Consider the following 10,000-nt stretch of genomic DNA (forward strand, 5'->3'; position numbering starts at 1 on the left):
CGAGCGTAGCAAAAGTCCAAAATGGGGAGCATGATTAGTGGCAACCTCTCACACAGGGCCAGTGGCGCAATGGATAACGCGTCTGACTACGGCTCAGAAGATTGTAGGTTCGACTCCTACCTGGCTCGTGAATGTCGCCGTGATCGTATAGTGGTTAGTACTCTGCGTTGTGGCCGCAGCAACCCTGGTTCGAATCCGGGTCACGGCATTCTTGATGAAAAAGCAAAGGTGCTCTTGTAGACGGCAAGCCTGAATGATACTTTTATGAACTTTTTGAGCGCTATCTTAATTCAGAGGGTCTTTCGATGTAGTTGCAAGCTTAGGAAAATGCTCATTCCCATACCGGGAGTCGAACCCGGGCCGCCTGGGTGAGAACCAGGAATCCTAACCGCTAGACCATATGGGAACCGCTGAGACCCTTTTTCAGTAATAAGTAGAAAAAAAATCAGTTTCATGATTTGAAAACTCATTTTTAAGCATGGATGGCATCAACAACCACTTGCAAGTGGCCTCGTTAGCGCAGCATTTTTGGCTGCCAAGAGCATCTGCAAACTAAGCCGCTTAATTCTGCAAGAAAGGTGCAGGCCTTTGAATGCAGGCACAAGCTTAGCAAAACACTCATTCCCATACCGGGAGTCGAACCCGGGCCGCCTGGGTGAAAACCAGGAATCCTAACCGCTAGACCATATGAGAAAAGTTGCTTTCACAGCTTGCTTTAAACTTTCCAATATATGTAGATATATACATGTACATATTAAAAAAAAAAAAAAAAAAAAAAAAAAAAAAAAAAGAAGTTTTGTGCTTACAGAATTCCATCTTATCTCTGGACGGCAACAACCAATCACATGCAAGATGCCTCGTTAGCGCAGTAGGTAGCGCGTCAGTCTCATAATCTGAAGGTCGTGAGTTCGATCCTCACACGGGGCATGGATCTATCCTTGTTTTTTCCCTCCGCCTTAACTGGATAGGCACTGCTCTTTGCCATTCAATACCGAAACGATACTGGATAATATGGAAAGGTAGCAAACAAGGCAGAAGGGTTTTGGCTAGGGGCTAAAAGCAACCGTGTTGAGGTCTTTGAATATGGCTGCGAGCGTAGCAAAAGTCCAAAATGGGGAGCATGATTAGTGGCAACCTCTCACACAGGGCCAGTGGCGCAATGGATAACGCGTCTGACTACGGCTCAGAAGATTGTAGGTTCGACTCCTACCTGGCTCGTGAATGTCGCCGTGATCGTATAGTGGTTAGTACTCTGCGTTGTGGCCGCAGCAACCCCGGTTCGAATCCGGGTCACGGCATTCTTGATGAAAAAGCAAAGGTCCTCTTGTAGACGGCAAGCCTGAATGATACTTTTATGAACTTTTTGAGCGCTATCTTAATTCAGAGGGTCTTTCGATGTAGTTGCAAGCTTAGGAAAATGCTCATTCCCATACCGGGAGTCGAACCCGGGCCGCCTGGGTGAGAACCAGGAATCCTAACCGCTAGACCATATGGGAACCGCTGAGACCCTTTTTCAGTAATAAGTAGAAAAAAAATCAGTTTCATGATTTGAAAACTCATTTTTAAGCATGGATGGCATCAACAACCACTTGCAAGTGGCCTCGTTAGCGCAGCATTTTTGGCTGCCAAGAGCATCTGCAAACTAAGCCGCTTAATTCTGCAAGAAAGGTGCAGGCCTTTGAATGCAGGCACAAGCTTAGCAAAACACTCATTCCCATACCGGGAGTCGAACCCGGGCCGCCTGGGTGAAAACCAGGAATCCTAACCGCTAGACCATATGAGAAAAGTTGCTTTCACAGCTTGCTTTAAACTTTCCAATATATGTAGATATATACATGTACATATTAAAAAAAAAAAAAAAAAAAAAAGAAGTTTTGTGCTTACAGAATTCCATCTTATCTCTGGACGGCAACAACCAATCACATGCAAGATGCCTCGTTAGCGCAGTAGGTAGCGCGTCAGTCTCATAATCTGAAGGTCGTGAGTTCGATCCTCACACGGGGCATGGATCTATCCTTGTTTTTTCCCTCCGCCTTAACTGGATAGGCACTGCTCTTTGCCATTCAATACCGAAACGATACTGGATAATATGGAAAGGTAGCAAACAAGGCAGAAGGGTTTTGGCTAGGGGCTAAAAGCAACCGTGTTGAGGTATTTGAATATGGCTGCGAGCGTAGCAAAAGTCCAAAATGGGGAGCATGATTAGTGGCAACCTCTCACACAGGGCCAGTGGCGCAATGGATAACGCGTCTGACTACGGATCAGAAGATTGTAGGTTCGACTCCTACCTGGCTCGTGAATGTCGCCGTGATCGTATAGTGGTTAGTACTCTGCGTTGTGGCCGCAGCAACCCCGGTTCGAATCCGGGTCACGGCATTCTTGATGAAAAAGCAAAGGTGCTCTTGTAGACGGCAAGCCTGAATGATACTTTTATGAACTTTTTGAGCGCTATCTTAATTCAGAGGGTCTTTCGATGTAGTTGCAAGCTTAGGAAAATGCTCATTCCCATACCGGGAGTCGAACCCGGGCCGCCTGGGTGAGAACCAGGAATCCTAACCGCTAGACCATATGGGAACCGCTGAGACCCTTTTTCAGTAATAAGTAGAAAAAAAATCAGTTTCATGATTTGAAAACTCATTTTTAAGCATGGATGGCATCAACAACCACTTGCAAGTGGCCTCGTTAGCGCAGCATTTTTGGCTGCCAAGAGCATCTGCAAACTAAGCCGCTTAATTCTGCAAGAAAGGTGCAGGCCTTTGAATGCAGGCACAAGCTTAGCAAAACACTCATTCCCATACCGGGAGTCGAACCCGGGCCGCCTGGGTGAAAACCAGGAATCCTAACCGCTAGACCATATGAGAAAAGTTGCTTTCACAGCTTGCTTTAAACTTTCCAATATATGTAGATATATACATGTACATATTAAAAAAAAAAAAAAAAAAAAAAGAAGTTTTGTGCTTACAGAATTCCATCTTATCTCTGGACGGCAACAACCAATCACATGCAAGATGCCTCGTTAGCGCAGTAGGTAGCGCGTCAGTCTCATAATCTGAAGGTCGTGAGTTCGATCCTCACTCGGGGCATGGATCTATCCTTGTTTTTTCCCTCCGCCTTAACTGGATAGGCACTGCTCTTTGCCATTCAATACCGAAACGATACTGGATAATATGGAAAGGTAGCAAACAAGGCAGAAGGGTTTTGGCTAGGGGCTAAAAGCAACCGTGTTGAGGTATTTGAATATGGCTGCGAGCGTAGCAAAAGTCCAAAATGGGGAGCATGATTAGTGGCAACCTCTCACACAGGGCCAGTGGCGCAATGGATAACGCGTCTGACTACGGATCAGAAGATTGTAGGTTCGACTCCTACCTGGCTCGTGAATGTCGCCGTGATCGTATAGTGGTTAGTACTCTGCGTTGTGGCCGCAGCAACCCCGGTTCGAATCCGGGTCACGGCATTCTTGATGAAAAAGCAAAGGTGCTCTTGTAGACGGCAAGCCTGAATGATACTTTTATGAACTTTTTGAGCGCTATCTTAATTCAGAGGGTCTTTCGATGTAGTTGCAAGCTTAGGAAAATGCTCATTCCCATACCGGGAGTCGAACCCGGGCCGCCTGGGTGAGAACCAGGAATCCTAACCGCTAGACCATATGGGAACCGCTGAGACCCTTTTTCAGTAATAAGTAGAAAAAAAATCAGTTTCATGATTTGAAAACTCATTTTTAAGCATGGATGGCATCAACAACCACTTGCAAGTGGCCTCGTTAGCGCAGCATTTTTGGCTGCCAAGAGCATCTGCAAACTAAGCCGCTTAATTCTGCAAGAAAGGTGCAGGCCTTTGAATGCAGGCACAAGCTTAGCAAAACACTCATTCCCATACCGGGAGTCGAACCCGGGCCGCCTGGGTGAAAACCAGGAATCCTAACCGCTAGACCATATGAGAAAAGTTGCTTTCACAGCTTGCTTTAAACTTTCCAATATATGTAGATATATACATGTACATATTAAAAAAAAAAAAAAAAAAAAAAGAAGTTTTGTGCTTACAGAATTCCATCTTATCTCTGGACGGCAACAACCAATCACATGCAAGATGCCTCGTTAGCGCAGTAGGTAGCGCGTCAGTCTCATAATCTGAAGGTCGTGAGTTCGATCCTCACACGGGGCATGGATCTATCCTTGTTTTTTCCCTCCGCCTTAACTGGATAGGCACTGCTCTTTGCCATTCAATACCGAAACGATACTGGATAATATGGAAAGGTAGCAAACAAGGCAGAAGGGTTTTGGCTAGGGGCTAAAAGCAACCGTGTTGAGGTATTTGAATATGGCTGCGAGCGTAGCAAAAGTCCAAAATGGGGAGCATGATTAGTGGCAACCTCTCACACAGGGCCAGTGGCGCAATGGATAACGCGTCTGACTACGGATCAGAAGATTGTAGGTTCGACTCCTACCTGGCTCGTGAATGTCGCCGTGATCGTATAGTGGTTAGTACTCTGCGTTGTGGCCGCAGCAACCCCGGTTCGAATCCGGGTCACGGCATTCTTGATGAAAAAGCAAAGGTGCTCTTGTAGACGGCAAGCCTGAATGATACTTTTATGAACTTTTTGAGCGCTATCTTAATTCAGAGGGTCTTTCGATGTAGTTGCAAGCTTAGGAAAATGCTCATTCCCATACCGGGAGTCGAACCCGGGCCGCCTGGGTGAGAACCAGGAATCCTAACCGCTAGACCATATGGGAACCGCTGAGACCCTTTTTCAGTAATAAGTAGAAAAAAAATCAGTTTCATGATTTGAAAACTCATTTTTAAGCATGGATGGCATCAACAACCACTTGCAAGTGGCCTCGTTAGCGCAGCATTTTTGGCTGCCAAGAGCATCTGCAAACTAAGCCGCTTAATTCTGCAAGAAAGGTGCAGGCCTTTGAATGCAGGCACAAGCTTAGCAAAACACTCATTCCCATACCGGGAGTCGAACCCGGGCCGCCTGGGTGAAAACCAGGAATCCTAACCGCTAGACCATATGAGAAAAGTTGCTTTCACAGCTTGCTTTAAACTTTCCAATATATGTAGATATATACATGTACATATTAAAAAAAAAAAAAAAAAAAAAAAAAAAAAAAAAAGAAGTTTTGTGCTTACAGAATTCCATCTTATCTCTGGACGGCAACAACCAATCACATGCAAGATGCCTCGTTAGCGCAGTAGGTAGCGCGTCAGTCTCATAATCTGAAGGTCGTGAGTTCGATCCTCACACGGGGCATGGATCTATCCTTGTTTTTTCCCTCCGCCTTAACTGGATAGGCACTGCTCTTTGCCATTCAATACCGAAACGATACTGGATAATATGGAAAGGTAGCAAACAAGGCAGAAGGGTTTTGGCTAGGGGCTAAAAGCAACCGTGTTGAGGTCTTTGAATATGGCTGCGAGCGTAGCAAAAGTCCAAAATGGGGAGCATGATTAGTGGCAACCTCTCACACAGGGCCAGTGGCGCAATGGATAACGCGTCTGACTACGGCTCAGAAGATTGTAGGTTCGACTCCTACCTGGCTCGTGAATGTCGCCGTGATCGTATAGTGGTTAGTACTCTGCGTTGTGGCCGCAGCAACCCCGGTTCGAATCCGGGTCACGGCATTCTTGATGAAAAAGCAAAGGTCCTCTTGTAGACGGCAAGCCTGAATGATACTTTTATGAACTTTTTGAGCGCTATCTTAATTCAGAGGGTCTTTCGATGTAGTTGCAAGCTTAGGAAAATGCTCATTCCCATACCGGGAGTCGAACCCGGGCCGCCTGGGTGAGAACCAGGAATCCTAACCGCTAGACCATATGGGAACCGCTGAGACCCTTTTTCAGTAATAAGTAGAAAAAAAATCAGTTTCATGATTTGAAAACTCATTTTTAAGCATGGATGGCATCAACAACCACTTGCAAGTGGCCTCGTTAGCGCAGCATTTTTGGCTGCCAAGAGCATCTGCAAACTAAGCCGCTTAATTCTGCAAGAAAGGTGCAGGCCTTTGAATGCAGGCACAAGCTTAGCAAAACACTCATTCCCATACCGGGAGTCGAACCCGGGCCGCCTGGGTGAAAACCAGGAATCCTAACCGCTAGACCATATGAGAAAAGTTGCTTTCACAGCTTGCTTTAAACTTTCCAATATATGTAGATATATACATGTACATATTAAAAAAAAAAAAAAAAAAAAAAGAAGTTTTGTGCTTACAGAATTCCATCTTATCTCTGGACGGCAACAACCAATCACATGCAAGATGCCTCGTTAGCGCAGTAGGTAGCGCGTCAGTCTCATAATCTGAAGGTCGTGAGTTCGATCCTCACACGGGGCATGGATCTATCCTTGTTTTTTCCCTCCGCCTTAACTGGATAGGCACTGCTCTTTGCCATTCAATACCGAAACGATACTGGATAATATGGAAAGGTAGCAAACAAGGCAGAAGGGTTTTGGCTAGGGGCTAAAAGCAACCGTGTTGAGGTATTTGAATATGGCTGCGAGCGTAGCAAAAGTCCAAAATGGGGAGCATGATTAGTGGCAACCTCTCACACAGGGCCAGTGGCGCAATGGATAACGCGTCTGACTACGGATCAGAAGATTGTAGGTTCGACTCCTACCTGGCTCGTGAATGTCGCCGTGATCGTATAGTGGTTAGTACTCTGCGTTGTGGCCGCAGCAACCCCGGTTCGAATCCGGGTCACGGCATTCTTGATGAAAAAGCAAAGGTGCTCTTGTAGACGGCAAGCCTGAATGATACTTTTATGAACTTTTTGAGCGCTATCTTAATTCAGAGGGTCTTTCGATGTAGTTGCAAGCTTAGGAAAATGCTCATTCCCATACCGGGAGTCGAACCCGGGCCGCCTGGGTGAGAACCAGGAATCCTAACCGCTAGACCATATGGGAACCGCTGAGACCCTTTTTCAGTAATAAGTAGAAAAAAAATCAGTTTCATGATTTGAAAACTCATTTTTAAGCATGGATGGCATCAACAACCACTTGCAAGTGGCCTCGTTAGCGCAGCATTTTTGGCTGCCAAGAGCATCTGCAAACTAAGCCGCTTAATTCTGCAAGAAAGGTGCAGGCCTTTGAATGCAGGCACAAGCTTAGCAAAACACTCATTCCCATACCGGGAGTCGAACCCGGGCCGCCTGGGTGAAAACCAGGAATCCTAACCGCTAGACCATATGAGAAAAGTTGCTTTCACAGCTTGCTTTAAACTTTCCAATATATGTAGATATATACATGTACATATTAAAAAAAAAAAAAAAAAAAAAAAAAAAAAAAAAAGAAGTTTTGTGCTTACAGAATTCCATCTTATCTCTGGACGGCAACAACCAATCACATGCAAGATGCCTCGTTAGCGCAGTAGGTAGCGCGTCAGTCTCATAATCTGAAGGTCGTGAGTTCGATCCTCACACGGGGCATGGATCTATCCTTGTTTTTTCCCTCCGCCTTAACTGGATAGGCACTGCTCTTTGCCATTCAATACCGAAACGATACTGGATAATATGGAAAGGTAGCAAACAAGGCAGAAGGGTTTTGGCTAGGGGCTAAAAGCAACCGTGTTGAGGTATTTGAATATGGCTGCGAGCGTAGCAAAAGTCCAAAATGGGGAGCATGATTAGTGGCAACCTCTCACACAGGGCCAGTGGCGCAATGGATAACGCGTCTGACTACGGATCAGAAGATTGTAGGTTCGACTCCTACCTGGCTCGTGAATGTCGCCGTGATCGTATAGTGGTTAGTACTCTGCGTTGTGGCCGCAGCAACCCCGGTTCGAATCCGGGTCACGGCATTCTTGATGAAAAAGCAAAGGTGCTCTTGTAGACGGCAAGCCTGAATGATACTTTTATGAACTTTTTGAGCGCTATCTTAATTCAGAGGGTCTTTCGATGTAGTTGCAAGCTTAGGAAAATGCTCATTCCCATACCGGGAGTCGAACCCGGGCCGCCTGGGTGAGAACCAGGAATCCTAACCGCTAGACCATATGGGAACCGCTGAGACCCTTTTTCAGTAATAAGTAGAAAAAAAATCAGTTTCATGATTTGAAAACTCATTTTTAAGCATGGATGGCATCAACAACCACTTGCAAGTGGCCTCGTTAGCGCAGCATTTTTGGCTGCCAAGAGCATCTGCAAACTAAGCCGCTTAATTCTGCAAGAAAGGTGCAGGCCTTTGAATGCAGGCACAAGCTTAGCAAAACACTCATTCCCATACCAGGAGTCGAACCCGGGCCGCCTGGGTGAAAACCAGGAATCCTAACCGCTAGACCATATGAGAAAAGTTGCTTTCACAGCTTGCTTTAAACTTTCCAATATATGTAGATATATACATGTACATATTAAAAAAAAAAAAAAAAAAAAAAGAAGTTTTGTGCTTACAGAATTCCATCTTATCTCTGGACGGCAACAACCAATCACATGCAAGATGCCTCGTTAGCGCAGTAGGTAGCGCGTCAGTCTCATAATCTGAAGGTCGTGAGTTCGATCCTCACACGGGGCATGGATCTATCCTTGTTTTTTCCCTCCGCCTTAACTGGATAGGCACTGCTCTTTGCCATTCAATACCGAAACGATACTGGATAATATGGAAAGGTAGCAAACAAGGCAGAAGGGTTTTGGCTAGGGGCTAAAAGCAACCGTGTTGAGGTCTTTGAATATGGCTGCGAGCGTAGCAAAAGTCCAAAATGGGGAGCATGATTAGTGGCAACCTCTCACACAGGGCCAGTGGCGCAATGGATAACGCGTCTGACTACGGCTCAGAAGATTGTAGGTTCGACTCCTACCTGGCTCGTGAATGTCGCCGTGATCGTATAGTGGTTAGTACTCTGCGTTGTGGCCGCAGCAACCCCGGTTCGAATCCGGGTCACGGCATTCTTGATGAAAAAGCAAAGGTCCTCTTGTAGACGGCAAGCCTGAATGATACTTTTATGAACTTTTTGAGCGCTATCTTAATTCAGAGGGTCTTTCGATGTAGTTGCAAGCTTAGGAAAATGCTCATTCCCATACCGGGAGTCGAACCCGGGCCGCCTGGGTGAGAACCAGGAATCCTAACCGCTAGACCATATGGGAACCGCTGAGACCCTTTTTCAGTAATAAGTAGAAAAAAAATCAGTTTCATGATTTGAAAACTCATTTTTAAGCATGGATGGCATCAACAACCACTTGCAAGTGGCCTCGTTAGCGCAGCATTTTTGGCTGCCAAGAGCATCTGCAAACTAAGCCGCTTAATTCTGCAAGAAAGGTGCAGGCCTTTGAATGCAGGCACAAGCTTAGCAAAACACTCATTCCCATACCGGGAGTCGAACCCGGGCCGCCTGGGTGAAAACCAGGAATCCTAACCGCTAGACCATATGAGAAAAGTTGCTTTCACAGCTTGCTTTAAACTTTCCAATATATGTAGATATATACATGTACATATTAAAAAAAAAAAAAAAAAAAAAAGAAGTTTTGTGCTTACAGAATTCCATCTTATCTCTGGACGGCAACAACCAATCACATGCAAGATGCCTCGTTAGCGCAGTAGGTAGCGCGTCAGTCTCATAATCTGAAGGTCGTGAGTTCGATCCTCACACGGGGCATGGATCTATCCTTGTTTTTTCCCTCCGCCTTAACTGGATAGGCACTGCTCTTTGCCATTCAATACCGAAACGATACTGGATAATATGGAAAGGTAGCAAACAAGGCAGAAGGGTTTTGGCTAGGGGCTAAAAGCAACCGTGTTGAGGTATTTGAATATGGCTGCGAGCGTAGCAAAAGTCCAAAATGGGGAGCATGATTAGTGGCAACCTCTCACACAGGGCCAGTGGCGCAATGGATAACGCGTCTGACTACGGATCAGAAGATTGTAGGTTCGACTCCTACCTGGCTCGTGAATGTCGCCGTGATCGTATAGTGGTTAGTACTCTGCGTTGTGGCCGCAGCAACCCCGGTTCGAATCCGGGTCACGGCATTCTTGATGAAAAAGCAAAGGTGCTCTTGTAGACGGCAAGCCTGAATGATACTT

The 10,000-nt window shown here is 45.9% G+C and overlaps 32 non-coding genes across 32 annotated transcripts; 23 read left to right on the top strand and 9 right to left on the bottom strand.

Annotated features, from left to right (window-relative positions):
• Positions 1–334: 334 nt before the first annotated feature.
• TRNAE-CUC (transfer RNA glutamic acid (anticodon CUC)) lies at positions 335–406 on the bottom strand. The gene has a single exon. It is a non-coding gene; the product is annotated as a tRNA-Glu (tRNA).
• A 448-nt stretch (positions 407–854) lies between these two features.
• On the top strand, positions 855–927 carry TRNAM-CAU (transfer RNA methionine (anticodon CAU)). Its single transcript has one exon. It is a non-coding gene; the product is annotated as a tRNA-Met (tRNA).
• A 299-nt stretch (positions 928–1,226) lies between these two features.
• Positions 1,227–1,298, top strand: TRNAH-GUG (transfer RNA histidin (anticodon GUG)). The gene has a single exon. It is a non-coding gene; the product is annotated as a tRNA-His (tRNA).
• A 126-nt stretch (positions 1,299–1,424) lies between these two features.
• TRNAE-CUC (transfer RNA glutamic acid (anticodon CUC)) lies at positions 1,425–1,496 on the bottom strand. Its single transcript has one exon. It is a non-coding gene; the product is annotated as a tRNA-Glu (tRNA).
• Positions 1,497–1,932: 436 nt separating this feature from the next.
• Positions 1,933–2,005, top strand: TRNAM-CAU (transfer RNA methionine (anticodon CAU)). The gene has a single exon. It is a non-coding gene; the product is annotated as a tRNA-Met (tRNA).
• Positions 2,006–2,223: 218 nt separating this feature from the next.
• TRNAR-ACG (transfer RNA arginine (anticodon ACG)) lies at positions 2,224–2,296 on the top strand. Its single transcript has one exon. It is a non-coding gene; the product is annotated as a tRNA-Arg (tRNA).
• Positions 2,297–2,304: 8 nt separating this feature from the next.
• TRNAH-GUG (transfer RNA histidin (anticodon GUG)) lies at positions 2,305–2,376 on the top strand. The gene has a single exon. It is a non-coding gene; the product is annotated as a tRNA-His (tRNA).
• Positions 2,377–2,502: 126 nt separating this feature from the next.
• Positions 2,503–2,574, bottom strand: TRNAE-CUC (transfer RNA glutamic acid (anticodon CUC)). Its single transcript has one exon. It is a non-coding gene; the product is annotated as a tRNA-Glu (tRNA).
• Positions 2,575–3,301: 727 nt separating this feature from the next.
• Positions 3,302–3,374, top strand: TRNAR-ACG (transfer RNA arginine (anticodon ACG)). Its single transcript has one exon. It is a non-coding gene; the product is annotated as a tRNA-Arg (tRNA).
• An 8-nt stretch (positions 3,375–3,382) lies between these two features.
• TRNAH-GUG (transfer RNA histidin (anticodon GUG)) lies at positions 3,383–3,454 on the top strand. Its single transcript has one exon. It is a non-coding gene; the product is annotated as a tRNA-His (tRNA).
• Positions 3,455–3,580: 126 nt separating this feature from the next.
• Positions 3,581–3,652, bottom strand: TRNAE-CUC (transfer RNA glutamic acid (anticodon CUC)). The gene has a single exon. It is a non-coding gene; the product is annotated as a tRNA-Glu (tRNA).
• Positions 3,653–4,088: 436 nt separating this feature from the next.
• TRNAM-CAU (transfer RNA methionine (anticodon CAU)) lies at positions 4,089–4,161 on the top strand. The gene has a single exon. It is a non-coding gene; the product is annotated as a tRNA-Met (tRNA).
• Positions 4,162–4,379: 218 nt separating this feature from the next.
• Positions 4,380–4,452, top strand: TRNAR-ACG (transfer RNA arginine (anticodon ACG)). Its single transcript has one exon. It is a non-coding gene; the product is annotated as a tRNA-Arg (tRNA).
• Positions 4,453–4,460: 8 nt separating this feature from the next.
• On the top strand, positions 4,461–4,532 carry TRNAH-GUG (transfer RNA histidin (anticodon GUG)). The gene has a single exon. It is a non-coding gene; the product is annotated as a tRNA-His (tRNA).
• Positions 4,533–4,658: 126 nt separating this feature from the next.
• TRNAE-CUC (transfer RNA glutamic acid (anticodon CUC)) lies at positions 4,659–4,730 on the bottom strand. The gene has a single exon. It is a non-coding gene; the product is annotated as a tRNA-Glu (tRNA).
• A 448-nt stretch (positions 4,731–5,178) lies between these two features.
• Positions 5,179–5,251, top strand: TRNAM-CAU (transfer RNA methionine (anticodon CAU)). The gene has a single exon. It is a non-coding gene; the product is annotated as a tRNA-Met (tRNA).
• Positions 5,252–5,550: 299 nt separating this feature from the next.
• On the top strand, positions 5,551–5,622 carry TRNAH-GUG (transfer RNA histidin (anticodon GUG)). Its single transcript has one exon. It is a non-coding gene; the product is annotated as a tRNA-His (tRNA).
• A 126-nt stretch (positions 5,623–5,748) lies between these two features.
• TRNAE-CUC (transfer RNA glutamic acid (anticodon CUC)) lies at positions 5,749–5,820 on the bottom strand. The gene has a single exon. It is a non-coding gene; the product is annotated as a tRNA-Glu (tRNA).
• A 436-nt stretch (positions 5,821–6,256) lies between these two features.
• Positions 6,257–6,329, top strand: TRNAM-CAU (transfer RNA methionine (anticodon CAU)). Its single transcript has one exon. It is a non-coding gene; the product is annotated as a tRNA-Met (tRNA).
• Positions 6,330–6,547: 218 nt separating this feature from the next.
• On the top strand, positions 6,548–6,620 carry TRNAR-ACG (transfer RNA arginine (anticodon ACG)). Its single transcript has one exon. It is a non-coding gene; the product is annotated as a tRNA-Arg (tRNA).
• An 8-nt stretch (positions 6,621–6,628) lies between these two features.
• TRNAH-GUG (transfer RNA histidin (anticodon GUG)) lies at positions 6,629–6,700 on the top strand. The gene has a single exon. It is a non-coding gene; the product is annotated as a tRNA-His (tRNA).
• Positions 6,701–6,826: 126 nt separating this feature from the next.
• On the bottom strand, positions 6,827–6,898 carry TRNAE-CUC (transfer RNA glutamic acid (anticodon CUC)). Its single transcript has one exon. It is a non-coding gene; the product is annotated as a tRNA-Glu (tRNA).
• Positions 6,899–7,346: 448 nt separating this feature from the next.
• Positions 7,347–7,419, top strand: TRNAM-CAU (transfer RNA methionine (anticodon CAU)). Its single transcript has one exon. It is a non-coding gene; the product is annotated as a tRNA-Met (tRNA).
• A 218-nt stretch (positions 7,420–7,637) lies between these two features.
• Positions 7,638–7,710, top strand: TRNAR-ACG (transfer RNA arginine (anticodon ACG)). Its single transcript has one exon. It is a non-coding gene; the product is annotated as a tRNA-Arg (tRNA).
• An 8-nt stretch (positions 7,711–7,718) lies between these two features.
• Positions 7,719–7,790, top strand: TRNAH-GUG (transfer RNA histidin (anticodon GUG)). Its single transcript has one exon. It is a non-coding gene; the product is annotated as a tRNA-His (tRNA).
• Positions 7,791–7,916: 126 nt separating this feature from the next.
• TRNAE-CUC (transfer RNA glutamic acid (anticodon CUC)) lies at positions 7,917–7,988 on the bottom strand. Its single transcript has one exon. It is a non-coding gene; the product is annotated as a tRNA-Glu (tRNA).
• A 436-nt stretch (positions 7,989–8,424) lies between these two features.
• On the top strand, positions 8,425–8,497 carry TRNAM-CAU (transfer RNA methionine (anticodon CAU)). The gene has a single exon. It is a non-coding gene; the product is annotated as a tRNA-Met (tRNA).
• A 299-nt stretch (positions 8,498–8,796) lies between these two features.
• On the top strand, positions 8,797–8,868 carry TRNAH-GUG (transfer RNA histidin (anticodon GUG)). Its single transcript has one exon. It is a non-coding gene; the product is annotated as a tRNA-His (tRNA).
• A 126-nt stretch (positions 8,869–8,994) lies between these two features.
• On the bottom strand, positions 8,995–9,066 carry TRNAE-CUC (transfer RNA glutamic acid (anticodon CUC)). The gene has a single exon. It is a non-coding gene; the product is annotated as a tRNA-Glu (tRNA).
• A 436-nt stretch (positions 9,067–9,502) lies between these two features.
• On the top strand, positions 9,503–9,575 carry TRNAM-CAU (transfer RNA methionine (anticodon CAU)). The gene has a single exon. It is a non-coding gene; the product is annotated as a tRNA-Met (tRNA).
• A 218-nt stretch (positions 9,576–9,793) lies between these two features.
• TRNAR-ACG (transfer RNA arginine (anticodon ACG)) lies at positions 9,794–9,866 on the top strand. Its single transcript has one exon. It is a non-coding gene; the product is annotated as a tRNA-Arg (tRNA).
• An 8-nt stretch (positions 9,867–9,874) lies between these two features.
• On the top strand, positions 9,875–9,946 carry TRNAH-GUG (transfer RNA histidin (anticodon GUG)). Its single transcript has one exon. It is a non-coding gene; the product is annotated as a tRNA-His (tRNA).
• The last annotated feature ends 54 nt before the right edge of the window (positions 9,947–10,000 follow it).

Source organism: Eleutherodactylus coqui, chromosome 2 (genome assembly GCF_035609145.1).
Source record: "Eleutherodactylus coqui strain aEleCoq1 chromosome 2, aEleCoq1.hap1, whole genome shotgun sequence".
Lineage (NCBI taxonomy): Eukaryota > Metazoa > Chordata > Amphibia > Anura > Eleutherodactylidae > Eleutherodactylus > Eleutherodactylus coqui.